We start from the raw sequence: 13,801 nt of genomic DNA, 5'->3' as shown, positions 1-13,801 counted from the left end.
CTAGTTTAATTCTTATAGAGGAAAATGTAAGCCTATTTGTAGGATGGTATCTATATAGTAAGCACTAAACAAGCATCAAATTATTTAAGCTTGTTTCAGACGAGCGTATTATTGCTTTTGAGGAAGCTTTCTGCTCCAACAAGTCAGACCTGCCATTGTCCATCAGCATGATGTTCTTCACCACTGTGGTGCCTCCTCATTTCATAGTAATGTGCACTAGATATGACAGCATCCTCGGGTGCGGCGTAGAGTCTGACCGCTGTGTACATCCTTTTGGACTATTATTTGTGTATAATCTTGCCAGTTACAGGCCTCGCATTTTCCTTCCACCCTCCAGCACCATACGATTTCATAGCACAGCTTGGAGCTCACACCTTTCTATGAACCTATGAACCAGAAATCTCATTTCTTAATATAGCACCATGTAGAGCTTTGGTCTTAGGCTATACATACACTTTGCTATGATCATTACTGTAGGAAGCCTGATGGATTCCTCTGCTAGCTAATATAATTGTAGACTTTGTGATATTAATGATCTAGTAATATCAAACCAATTTAATGGGTATTAAAGAAATTTCAGGATATGTTTGCTTAGAAGCTGACTACAATTGAAAGATTCCTTAGTATGAGCTTTAATACAAAATATATAGATTCTATACAGTATTAGGTAATCCCCCAAAAAAGGGGAAGCAAAGTAGCCAGCCTCCGATCCTGGCACCATACTCTTTTGGAGGAGGCTGTAGCCTGTTGCACCCTGACAGGCGAAGTCATATCACCCCATGTGCAGTGTTCTGACTTTATTGTACCCTGCTATTAAGTCCTTCTGGACATATCGCGTCAGACAGATGGTGGTGTTCTTGCATCAGTGAATAGTTATTGTAAAAAGCTATGTGTGAACTTAAAGAATAAAAGAAATGTAAGATACCTTTGCCAACAAGTACCCAGGTACAAAACCACCTGATAAGCGTATTCAGAACCTGGCTCAGAAATGGGGCCAAACCTGGTCTTTCTCAAACATGAAGAAACTGATGCCTCCATTAGTCCAGATGTCCGAAGTCATCCATGACATTCAGCAGCAGATTGCAAATAGCTCTCGAAAATCAACTTGGAGACCGTCTCAGCAAGTTGGTTATTACAAACGATGTGTCAGCTAAAGCCGAAATCTCTGAACCGGAAAACATACTGAATAATGTGTGCAGGAACTGAAAGAGCTTGATAAAGCTAGGAGGACTTTTGGACCCATTGCTGTACTTTAGGATGGACAAACCGTGGTTTCATTTATCAGGTCACATGAATTCACAGAATATAAGGTACTGCACTACTGAAAATCCCCACCAGACTCATGAAACACGACTGCACATCCAGAAAATTGGCATTTGGTGCGCAGTTTCAGGAGCATGAATAGTAGACGCAAATTTCTCTGAATATAATGGTTTCTCTAGACATGTTTGAGAAAGGAACGTCCTGCCTTTTCTAACAAAATGGGGCAATATGCCACACTGCTCATTACTCACTGGCATGGTTTAATGAACTGTTTCCGGAAGAACGAACTGTAAGCAAGGGGCTATGGCCACACTTGGACGTGTGCACATGTGACCTTTATCTGTGGGGAAATTTGAAGAAGTAATTTGCATACCCTGGATGAACTCAAGGAAAACATTATGAACACTATCCACAGTATCGCTGTTGAAGAGCTGCAGGCAGTATCAGCCAACATGTTGCAAAATGCACAGAACTTCATAGAAGTGACCACTTCCAGCATCTGTTGCAACATGTGGGTAAATCAATAATGCTTTGGGGTAAAAAAAATAATCCACTTGCTCGTTCTTCCCAGTTGCATCACGTTCCAAGAGCTCCAAATCATATTCTTTGTAAATGTAATTTTCAGCCTTTGCAGTTGTCATCTCACCCTCCTCCATGATGGGTGCAATTTGTCAAGGCAGTAGAATTATTAGCAACAAATTGACTCATCAGCTATGGAGTGCTCAGTATAAGAATGGGACTCGCATTTATGGCAGGCAAGCTATTATATAGAACAGTACTAAATATCAGTAGTTGTATGTAGGTCAGATTTAATCAAATATAGAAAAAAACACACATTTCAAAATGATTCAATATACAAAATGCATTTTTAAGTATATGCTTGCATGGTTATAAGTCTAAAGCATCTATGTAATGGTATCTTTTCACAGAATATATATGTATTTTACATAATAAGGGAATATATTATCACAGAGCGCGGCGTTAGGCCTTCTATCCTTGCAGACTAAATGGTTGCATTATAATGGCCCATTCCATTAGCCGAGATAATAAAACGACATACCGAAAATAGACAAGCCAAATGCTATAATCAAAGTGCTGCTTTATTGGTTTACTACTGATACTGCACTCAGATTTACTCTTTTCCTGGAGAGGAAGGTAAAAATGTTGTACTGCAGCAGCATAAAGCAGGGGGAATTACAGTAGCAGACAGCACATTATACTAATAAACAGAATGGATTCTAAGATCCCATTTCCTATAAACACATGCATAAGGAAGAGAAATACAAGTGCATTACAATACCCAGCCATGTCTGTTTCAGCTAGATAACAAGCTGAAGTACTAGCAGAATTCTCTATTCCCGGCAGCCAAATCAATATATATCCTAGAACTGCAATAGGTTACAAATTTGAGTTACGTGTACTTGTGTAGGAATGCAGTTAGCGGGACCAGAAATTGATTCCGACAGTATTACTATGTATTCATACTTTATAATCAAATGTTGGTTTAATCATGTCCTTGCTCAAATCTAAAGAATCACCTTTAAATGGATTCCAGGTATATCTTTAAGAAATTGACATCTTTAGTTATGAACTGAGGATAAAAGTCATGTTTGGTTATATAAACTTTGCCTTTTTGTACATTTTTCAGCAATGTAATCAATCCAGATCTATTACATTAAACCAGTCTCTTTGCACAGGTTACCTATATCTTCTCTAACCTTCTTGCTACTCTATAAAATCATAAAGTGGAATGTGGTAAGGTGACTGCAAGAGATGAGCGAGCGTACTCGCTAAGGCAAATTACTCGAGCGAGTATTGCCATTTTCGAGTACATGCCCGCTTGTCTCAAAAGATTTGGGGGCTGGCAAGGGTGAGCGGTGTGTTGCGAGAGTGAGCATGGGGGAGCGAGGTGGGGGGGAGAGAGAGAGATGTCGCCCCCCCCCCCCCCCCCCCCCCGTTCCTCCCCGCTCTCCCCCGGCGGCCCCCGAATCTTTTGAGACAAGCGGGCATGTACTCAAAAATGGCAATACTCGCTCGAGTAATTTGCCTTAACGAGTACGCTAGCTCATCTTTAGTGACTGCCAAAGTGTCAACCAAAAGAGAATAATCACTTGTACGACCAAGGCGTTATTCACACGGGCATTTTTTGGCCACACACAAAAAAAAAGGAAAACATATATATATCAAAAATCATGACCATGTGAAGCATTCGATTCCAATGTATTCAATCACATGAAAAAAATCGTGCCATCAAAACTATAACATCCGTTACCATTTTTGGTTGCCGATTTTTCACGCTGTGTGAAAAAAATAGGTCTTGACTCCTATGGAGCTGAAAAAAAAGGAGGGGGAAGAAGATTACCTGCATTCGGAAAAGAAAACAGCTGGCTCTATTTCAGCATTAGAAGCCATCGCAAGGATTTTTGCCAACAGACGGAATTCCACACTGCAGCTTATTTTTCACGCAATACGCCCATATAAATGGACAAGAGAACTCTAATTAAGCTCAGGATATAGCTCGATCACAGCTATTCTTCATTAATGCAATTTTATGGCATGAGTGGGCGGCTGTAAAAACCCATACGCTCGTGTGAATGAAAATGGCTTAAAAAGGTATACAAAGTACTTTCTCGTTCTCAAGACTTCCTGGGGAGTCTTTTAGTAACCCAGTTACTCATTGTACATCTAAGTACAGCACCCCAGCTACCATGTCTGTCAATCTTTCATATTTTATTACCATGGTCCAGTAGTATACATAGCAGAGATGGGGCCCCATAGTAAAAACTTAAATGGGCCTCCATTATGTCATCTATTTTTGCCACCTAGGACACTGGGGCCTGGTGTATATTTCCCATTCCATGCCCCTTTAAATTAACCCTTGTGCCAATACCACACCTTCTTATTTGCTAACAATGTGGAAGTTTCTGTATATGTTCTAGCTACCCAATAGCAAAAGGGATGGTGCAATTAGAGCTGGGGCCTTCTTTCTCCAAGGGTCCCATGGCAGTCTGCCTTTTTGCTATGTACACCCTTGCCATAGTCAAATCCTTACAGCCTCGTTGCCCAGCTGGATAAGTACAGAAGTTGAAGGCAATTCTACATCAATTACATGCATGCCCTGATCGCTAGCAAAGCAAACTGCAACCAAGGCTTCCATTCCTTTCAATGGAGGAACTACAAAGACACAGCATGGAAAAGCACGGATCAAAAATATTATATGTATTTTCATTGTCCTAAAATACATTCTAAGACAACTCTTTATAATAAATTTCAATAATGCAATTGCAAGAAAAGTCAATAATACATATGTGCAAAATACCTTCTTGTTTCTTGTCCTATTTATGGTAATACGGTAGTATAAACTGTGGTCGCGATTTTGTAACTAAAGAGCTAAGAAGCATAGTCCTCATACACCAGAACTGTAAATTAATATATTCTTTGCTTTGTGCTGAGCTGGCGCTATCAGCTAAAAGGATAATAATGTAAATTATACAAAAGTATGGGTAAGCTGAGTTAGTATATTATATTACATTAATATTTCATTGTATACAGAAAAATGCTGCCCAAGACAATATTTTTGACTGGAATTCCAGAAAATGAAATGAGCCTTTTAAAAGAGACTGTACTTCCTCTCTGAAATAGATACCTATTATTGTTAATATGTGAAAAAGCAGTAGAGTGAGGGTTCAACAGGAAAGAAGTGCACAATCCAGCAGGGCTGCAACAAATACTACTAATAAAAAGTCCTCCAGCATTGAGACAATGCTTGTGTTTTAGGTGACTCTAGCTCAGTGTTTCTCAACTCCAGTCCTCAGGACCCCCAACAGGTCATGTTTTCACGATATCCCATGGTGAGAACACCTGTGCAATGTCTGAGGCACCGACAATAATTATATCACCTGGGCAATACTGAGGATATCCTGAAAACATCACCTGTTGGGGAGTCCTGAGGACTGGAGTGGGGAAACACTGCGTCTAGCTGAACACAATTATAATATTAAAAACAGGCAATACAGAGGGGCATGGCTGGAGGTTGAGGTGAATGGATGCCTAATCCTTGAGCTGTTGACTTCCCACCACTAAAATAGAGGCTACATCAGCTTATTCATAGGCAAAATGGGGAAGAAGATATAGGGGAAGAAAGCAATAAGGTGGAACAACCAGGGAACAGGCTCCCATATCTTGGGAAACTTCCTCCAGTGCCCGGACCAGGTCTCTGGGACCATGCCGTCATTGCTGCGTGCCTCTCCCACCCACCATGAAGACCCACAGTGTTCAGCAGGACAGAAGTGCAGGTACCTCCTCAGAGTCTGCTGCAGACTTGGCACCTGCTTCCATCTCTCCAGTGGCACCCGAGTTTCACATGCTTTTTGCCAAAATACAGAGCATGGAAGTGGGAGAGGCGATTACCTCTGAGCAATCTGCATCACAGTGTGGAGACTCCAGAGATCTCTGGAGTGATGCCAGACTTTCTTAGAACCTCTGTGCTATAGGATTCATCCTTGCTAACCACATCCGGGCACTCCCTGCAGGCTACCTCTACTAACTTTCAACAGGATTCCCACAATAATCCACCCGAATGTCACCTACAGTCTCTATCCCTCAATGGCAGGCATACATTTGTCAAATCCCATCTAAGGAGGACTTTAAGGCATTGATTACTGAAGTTAAGATGGCTTGCAGGTCGGAGATTGCTGCCTTATAATGACACACGTCATTATATTATGCAACTTCAAACTACACCGTCCCCTCACTCCAATGCTCTCTGAGAGGCCAACCATCACTTAGAAGACTTGGAGAATCGAGCACAACGCAACAATATGTAAATGCACCCTGCCCAACGGAACGATGAAGAAACTCAAAAATACATTAGTAGCTATGTTTAATATAATTTTGGGGGAACCCTCCACCCATGAAATCAAGCTGGACAGAGGCCACTAGGCGTTAAAACCCAAAGGCATACCTATGCAGCAATGTGATGTTATTTGCGGTGTCCATGATTTTGAATTAAAGGATTGTGGACAAAACACACGCCTTGCGCAACTTTGAATGTGAATGAGCTCCTAACTTTTCTCAGACCTATCTTGCATAACACTGCAGAAATACAGACATCTATGTACCATACTGACTCTTCTACAAAACCATCAAATACAGTATCGCTGGGTTTTCCCTTTCTCCCTTGTAGGTCGTGCAAGCTTATGATGATGGGACATCCTTGGAGCTATTGCACGTGCGCGTTTCCTCCTGTTCAGACCTTCCCTTCTTCCCCTCTCTCGTTTGCATTTTAGAGTGTGCCTGCAAAAATATACATGACTGGATCTCCAATCTTATCTTTTGTCTTTTAAGCATCTATACTATGTAGAACGGTATATGAGCAGTTATTCTTAAAGGGGTTGTCCCGCGCCGAAACGGTTTTTTTTTTTTTCAATAGCCCCCCCGTTCGGCGCGAGACAAACCCGATGCAGGGGTTAAAAAAAACAAACCGGACAGTGCTTACCTGAATCCCTGCGCTCCGGTGACTTCTTACTTACCTGGTGAAGATGGCCGCCGGGATCTTCTCCCTCGGTGGACCGCAGGTCTTCTGTGCGGTCCATTGCCGATTCCAGCCTCCTGATTGGCTGGAATCGGCATGTGACGGGGCGGAGCTACGAGGAGCCGCTCTCCGGCACGAGCGGCCCTATTCAGAAAAGAAGAAGACCGGACTGCGCAAGCGCATCTAATCGGGCGATTAGACGCTGAAAATTAGACGGCACCATGGAGACGAGGACGCTAGCAACGGAACAGGTAAGTGAATAACTTCTGTTTGGCTCATAATTAATGCACGATGTACATTACAAAGTGCATTAATATGGCCATACAGAAGTGTATACCCCCACTTGCTTTCGCGGGACAACCCCTTTAATGTTCGTAATAGTTCTCAATAGCTACTCTCAAAAAGGGAATGAACCTCAGAGGGTGCTATTTGCATCGGTGGAGAATGTGAGAAGAAATAACATGCTGGCCTGGTGACCCCCTAACACGAATTTAGAGACCATAAAACTTTCACATCCATTATCAATGGACTAATTAAGTATTTACTGCTCTGCTCCTCGTTCTGGTATTTTTCTAAGTGCAAATTATTCACACCATGTCTGTGCCCTTTCATATGTATATATAAATGCCTCTTAGGATCTATTTCATTTAGCCTGAGGAAGGACCCTGAGTAGGTTCGAAAGCTCGCTATAACGTCATGTATTTTTGTTAGCCATTAAAAGGTATCATATCTACAAAATTACTTGGTTTCTCTTGCTGGGAACAATCACATTTTGCTCTACTGGATATTTGTTTTAGGTAATAGCTCTGTTACTCCTTCAATATGATCCACCTAAGATTCCTTTTGAGCTCTCCCCCACAGTAGGTGGAAATTGACAGAGCTCCCCCTCTTGTTAAAGAGGTGCATTAGGAATTTACAATAGTGGACGTTGCTGTTTTTGCCTGAGAGTTTCATTTCTACCTCCCGTGTTATACTTTACCCTAGGAATTTTTAAATATTTGATTTGAACATATGTTTTTCTCTGTCTGCTCTTTTGGTTTGTGTCTTGTGTTTTCTCTACCCTCTAATTTGTCCCCCCCCCCTATGTATGCTGTGCTAATTATTCCACTGGCAGTGGAGCTGAGCATCCTGGTAGGGCCTTAGACTTTCTTCCTCTTCAAAAGTGGCACTTCTCCAGTTGATGTGTCGCATTGAGTGAGTTCCCATTGTTTGCTTAACTTTTTTCCCCTACTATGATTAGATGTATCTCTTTGAACATCTCACTGCTGGCAAGGTACTGCACTTTCAATGCTTCTTCTACCCTTATTGATTCTCATAGCAGATATATCATTTTGCAAGGCATTCTACATGGGTCCCCCATTACGTTATGCAATGTTTATGTCCCTAACACATCCCAACTTAAATTTCTCAGGATGGTCCTGAACAAGGTGGCCAGGCTGCCGTCCACCTCCCTTCTTCTTGGATGGGGATTTTAATATGCTTTTCGTACCCTCTATGGGTCAGATGTGTCTTACATGTCAGTGTGCACATCCCTCTCAAGCAAGGGTCTCTAGGGAATTTCACTAATTAATTCAGAGACAGGGACACTCTCTCTATGACCAAAGGCAGATTAACCATCCTTCAGATATGACATTTTCCTTCTTCTCGCCTCCTCATGGTACCCATACAAGGACGATTACTTTTTTGGTAAGATACCGACTCTACGCCTTCTCTGTAAAGCAGAAATGGGTACCATGATTTGGTTGGATCATAACCTAGTAGTTTTTATCATATTATACCCTAGTAGTTTTAACTCTCAAGACCTTTGGAACACTTATTCACTCTTGTCACTGGTGACTTAATATACATTTGCTTAAGATCCCGCATTACGATCAGCAGCTTAGATGCATTTTCAATTTTATTTTGTGACCAATATGGGAACGGTGACCTGTGAAGTAATTCTACAGGAGGCCCATAAGGCTGTCTTTCATGGCAACTGCATAGCGCTTGGCACTAATCGTAAAAGGGATGCTTCTCTCAAAAGTTGACTGATTACATGATTACATTTTGCATAGGGGATTAAAAATTATATACCTATATAATCCCCAATTTAGTATGCATGCAGAGAAATTGGTAGCCCATTGCTATGATTTTGGCATTTCTTTAACACATACACCTATGAATGTTGACATGTGTGCTATATATGAACTCCCCACATTCTAGGACTATGTCCTCTGCACACCCATAGCCAGTGTGTTATGCTCATGAACTACAATATGAGCACAAGACTCCTACAAGGTCGGCATAACAGTAGCCGATAGCCCAGAATCAAAAAAGGAATACTCAATATTCAATGTCTATGCTAAAGTCCGAAGACATTTGGCATGGGTCTTGAAAGCGGTCAATTGTATCGCCGTCTCCACTGCGGGCTCTCTCCTCTCTATGGGGAGAGATAGCCGCAGTGGAAACAACGATGCAATTGACTGCCACGGCTTTCAATTCCGCGCGGCATGTCAGCTTCAGCGCGGCTTGGCCACAGCAGACTGTCCACAGCGTGTGGACAATATTTCTGCAAATGTCGTCCACTTTGCTGCTTAGTCTCAGGCGTAAGATTGCAAAGGGAATTTCTGTGCGGAAAGCCTGCACGGGAATTCTGCAGTGATTCCGCCCTGTGTGAACTCAGCCTTAACCGCTGTTTGCATGTGAGTTTTAGGTGCAAATGTATGCTTTTTCAACAAAAAATTTTCTGCTTGTCACAAAGTTATATGAAGGTGGGCATAGCAATCGAGAGACTGTCAAAATACCCACAATCATAAGGTTGTTCATTTTAAGGAAATCTATAAGATTTAGGGATGCACTTACTACTGAACAGTATCCTGGTGTCCTATATAAGGACAGATGCTAGACAACATGACTAGTCATTAGGATGTCATAGTGTCTGCAGGTGTCACTGTACTGTAGATGTACAAGTCATTCAGATTTTGTGGGAAGCTGGTAAAGGCCAGAGGAAAGGAGGCTTCATAGCAAACACATTGGCCTCCTCCTGTTGCTTGTTTATGCTACCACACCATCTAACCTATGTGATATAGAAAGGCCCAGTGCTTGTACTTCCTTCCATAGACGAGTCTCTACTGTACTCATTCCTTGTATGAAAGTCTAGTGGTATTACCCATAAAGTGGTTTCCCCTCTCAAATCTTGTGGCGAACGTCCAGTTCTGGGCACTCCAATTTTAAAAAAAGACGGACAAACTGGAGCAAGTTCAGAGAAGAGCTACCAGGATGGTGAGCAGTCTGCAAATCATGTCCTATGAGGAACGGTTAAAGGATCTGGGAATGTTTAGCTTGCAAAAAAGACAGCTGAGAGGAGACTTAATAGCGGTCTACAAATATCTGAAGGGTTGTCACACTGCAGAGGGATCAGACCTATGTTCATTTGTACAAGGAAAGACTAGAAGCAATGGGATGAAACTGAAAGGGAGGAGACACAAATTAGATATTAGAAAAAAACTTTGACAGTGAGGGTGATCAAAGAGTGGAACATGTTACCACGGGAGGTGGTGAGTTCTCCTTCAATGGAAGTGTTCAAACAAAGGCTGGACAAATATCTGTCTGGGATGATTTAGTGATTGCTGCACTGAGCAGGGGGTTGGGCCCGTTGACCCTGGAGGTTCCTTCCAACTCTACCGTTCTGTGATTCTATGAAGTGAGCCCTGCCTAACATATTTACAGTAAATTTATGATTTTTGCAAGCAATTTGACCACTTGAGTTTTCACATCACAACTGCACAGTAGAGACAAGCAGGCTTCTGTCAGGAAGGTCAATGAGTGTAATTGCTGTAGGGATTATTATGCATTTACCTCTCACCGAGAGGGGAATGGTCAAGGGGAAGAGATATAAAAGCTGTTTTGAAGGATTTGCCTTGTGATGGGTGACAGCAGAAAGAACATGTACAACCTTTCTCTAGTGCCGGGCACCCTAGTCAGGCGCACTGCAGGAAATGAGAACCAATTATCCATTACTTTGCTGCATTTCCATCAAGGACACCACATAACGTTCACCGGGGTGAGCTCACTAGGGACTAAATATAGTCTCAGGAGAAAGTGAACAACTGCTGACACGCTTTCAATATGAATTAGTACATCATTAAAGCACTTTACAGAGTTCAGAATATTGAAGAAATGCTGCACAATAGAAGAGCATAGTTCTATCCGTCTATGGGAGAACATTAGTAAGGAAATAAGAACTAATTAAAAAGAACTGCAGTCTGTAGCTAAGGAGCATCTGATAGAATTGTAAATTTCATGTGGCAAAATTGAGTGAATGGAAATGTTTCACTGTGTAGCTGTCATCTACAAAGTGGATATATCAAATGTGTTGATAACTAAATGTACACAGTCAGATGTGACACCGACACAACCTGTTAGTGACAGCTCACCCAATGCTACTACTGTGCGGTTAATGGCCCATTATAAACATGCCCCTCTACAAAAAAAATAAAAACTAATTAAACGCCCGTTTATCATTCATTTCCACTTTTATTCGGACATAAAAATGATTGTTTATAAGCAGTATATCGGCTTGTGCTGATAATATGAGCCCTTTTATACTGATGATTAACAGTCAATTAATCGTTGGATTATGCAAAACGTAGCAATAAACATGGCCAAAGACTTAACAACAAATGAAAATTTGTTCGCCGATCGTTTGTCGTTCAGTTTATGCAGGCATAAAAACCTGCCGATAGTTGGCCTGTGTAAACAGGCAGTCATTCATCTACTGTTTCCCAGAAAAAAAGCCCTACCCTTAAAATAAGCCCTAGCCTGCGGTTTTAGTTTTTTTTAGGGTGGTCTGAAATAAAAGCCCTACCCTTAAAATAAGTCCTAGTTAAACTACATTAAAAAAAAGAAAAAAAAGGAATACATTACCTTGCAGGCTCGGTCCCTGTCACTCCTGCTGCTCTTAGGTATGATTCCTGCAGTCCTCATCCACTCATACAACATCACTTCCTGGTTACAGGACTCATAAATCCCACCTCTGGGAAGCGAGGTCTGTGATTGGTTCAACTGCTGCTCAGCCAATCAAAACAGCACTCGATAAATCAATCATAGCCATCGCATTGGTTCATCGAGCACTGCATTGATTGGTTCCTCAATTGGCTGGCCTCTGCTCAGCCAATTCATAAATCCCACCTCCACAATGCAATGGCTGTTGATTTGGCTGAGCAGCGGTTGAAGAATCAATCAACAGCCATCACATTGTGGAGGTGGGATTTATGAATTGGCTGAGCTGCGGCCAGTCAATTTATAAATCCTGCCTCCACAACGTGATGGCTGTGATTGGTTCACCAAGCACTGGATTGATTGGCTGAGCAGTGGTCGAAGAACCAAAAACAGCCATTGCTTCCTGGAGGTGGGCTTAATGAATCCTGTAACCAGGAAGTGATGTAGTATGAGTGGCCAAGGAACGCTGGAACTGCGCCAGAGAGCAACGGGAGGGATCTGGACCAAGCCTGCTAGGTAAGTATAATAAGACCTTCCCGAAAATTAGACCTACTGCCTTTTTGGGGCAAAAAAATAATATAAGACAGGGTCTTATTTTTTTGGGATAAATTCTATTTTATCACCCAACTTTTCCAGATATTGCTAAGGAATGATTGAGCAGAACGTTGAAGAGTCTGAAAGGAAACAGATCTGTATTACATATTCTTTATTTTTTTCTATTTTCTCTATAAATATACATGATACTGTCTGGGATTCTGGTTATCTAACAACTGCACATGTACACGATTAGATAGTTTATGTGGCCTATTAGCCCTTGAAATCCATGGTTTTCCTGTATTTGTAAAGGACTGAAGTAATAATAACAGAACGTTGAGATCACACACCGTGATGTAAAGGTAGAATGTGTAAAATTCTTCATGGAGTGAATAGGCCCATGAAATTCTAATAGGACTGCTTTGATATAGGAGCTCCGTGGTATATGGCTACAGTAAAACCTTGTCTAGTGTTTAAAAGCCATAATTCAGCTAAACACTAGAGTATTATGTATTGTAGCTGTAGTTATTGCTTCAATTAATAGTATCTCTGATTCTGGGATTATAGTCTAACCACTTTAATAGGAAAATCAATGAAAAGTAAAAATTCCAAAACACAATAACTTTTGTCCTCTGCATGATTTCACCCAAAGTGGAAACGCAGCAACATTACATATTAAAGAGGTTCTTCGGTTTCTATACATATCCACACTACATATGATGCATAAAAAAGCATTTAATATATGCAAAAGATGCTACCATATGGACCTGAATGTGTAAACACACAGCACATCAATACGGCAGCAACCACCAAGATCTTGGCTTGCGACCAATCATCTAAGGCAATTTTCACACCCCTTCAAACATATATGTTTAGCGTACTGATATAGTAAATATTAACTTAACGCATTATAACTTAAAGTGATTCTATCATTAGGTTCATGCTGCATGAACACGGAACAGGGATGCCAGTTGCTCCGTGGGTGTTGTATTCTGAAACGTTGCAGCATTTCCGAATACATACATTCCAAAACTTGACTTGGAGCTAAGCCCTCGAGTCATGTGGGCGGGCCACGCTGGCCTCTCCCAGGCCATAGCATGCAGAGTGAGAGCACTCTCCCTATACACAAGCAAGGAAAGGAGCTGTCAGTCATCATGCAGTGGGCAGGAAGAGGCCGACATGACCCACTTCCATGACTCGGGGGTCAGTTCTAAGTCAAACTTCAAAGTATATTTATTCTGAAATACCACAGCATGGACCTAATGACAGAATCCCTTTAACTACAATGCTCTAAATCGAGTTATCACATGTTATGTTAAAGATGGCTACATCTGTATCAATTGGCTTTGATAAGTCTGATGTATATCAAAACAGTGTGCATTTGGCTTTTTTAGGGCAGTATACATTAGAATTTTGTTTTTTTACTGTATTGAAACATGTAGCCTACAATACAGAGGATTCTGCAAAAAAAAAAAAAAAAGAGTTTTGGCA

At 41.5% G+C, this 13,801-nt stretch overlaps 1 protein-coding gene across 2 annotated transcripts in view; it reads right to left on the bottom strand.

The window, feature by feature from the left end:
* The window catches only part of CHST11 (carbohydrate sulfotransferase 11), a 168,550-nt gene that overhangs the window by 75,570 nt on the left and 79,179 nt on the right, over nt 1–13,801 (bottom strand). The gene's annotated exons all lie outside the window — the stretch shown is intronic.

Source organism: Eleutherodactylus coqui, chromosome 2 (assembly GCF_035609145.1).
Source record: "Eleutherodactylus coqui strain aEleCoq1 chromosome 2, aEleCoq1.hap1, whole genome shotgun sequence".
In the NCBI taxonomy this organism is placed as follows: Eukaryota; Metazoa; Chordata; class Amphibia; order Anura; family Eleutherodactylidae; genus Eleutherodactylus; species Eleutherodactylus coqui.
Note: the sequence above shows the minus strand (reverse complement) of the source record. Positions and strands in the feature narration are given on the sequence as shown.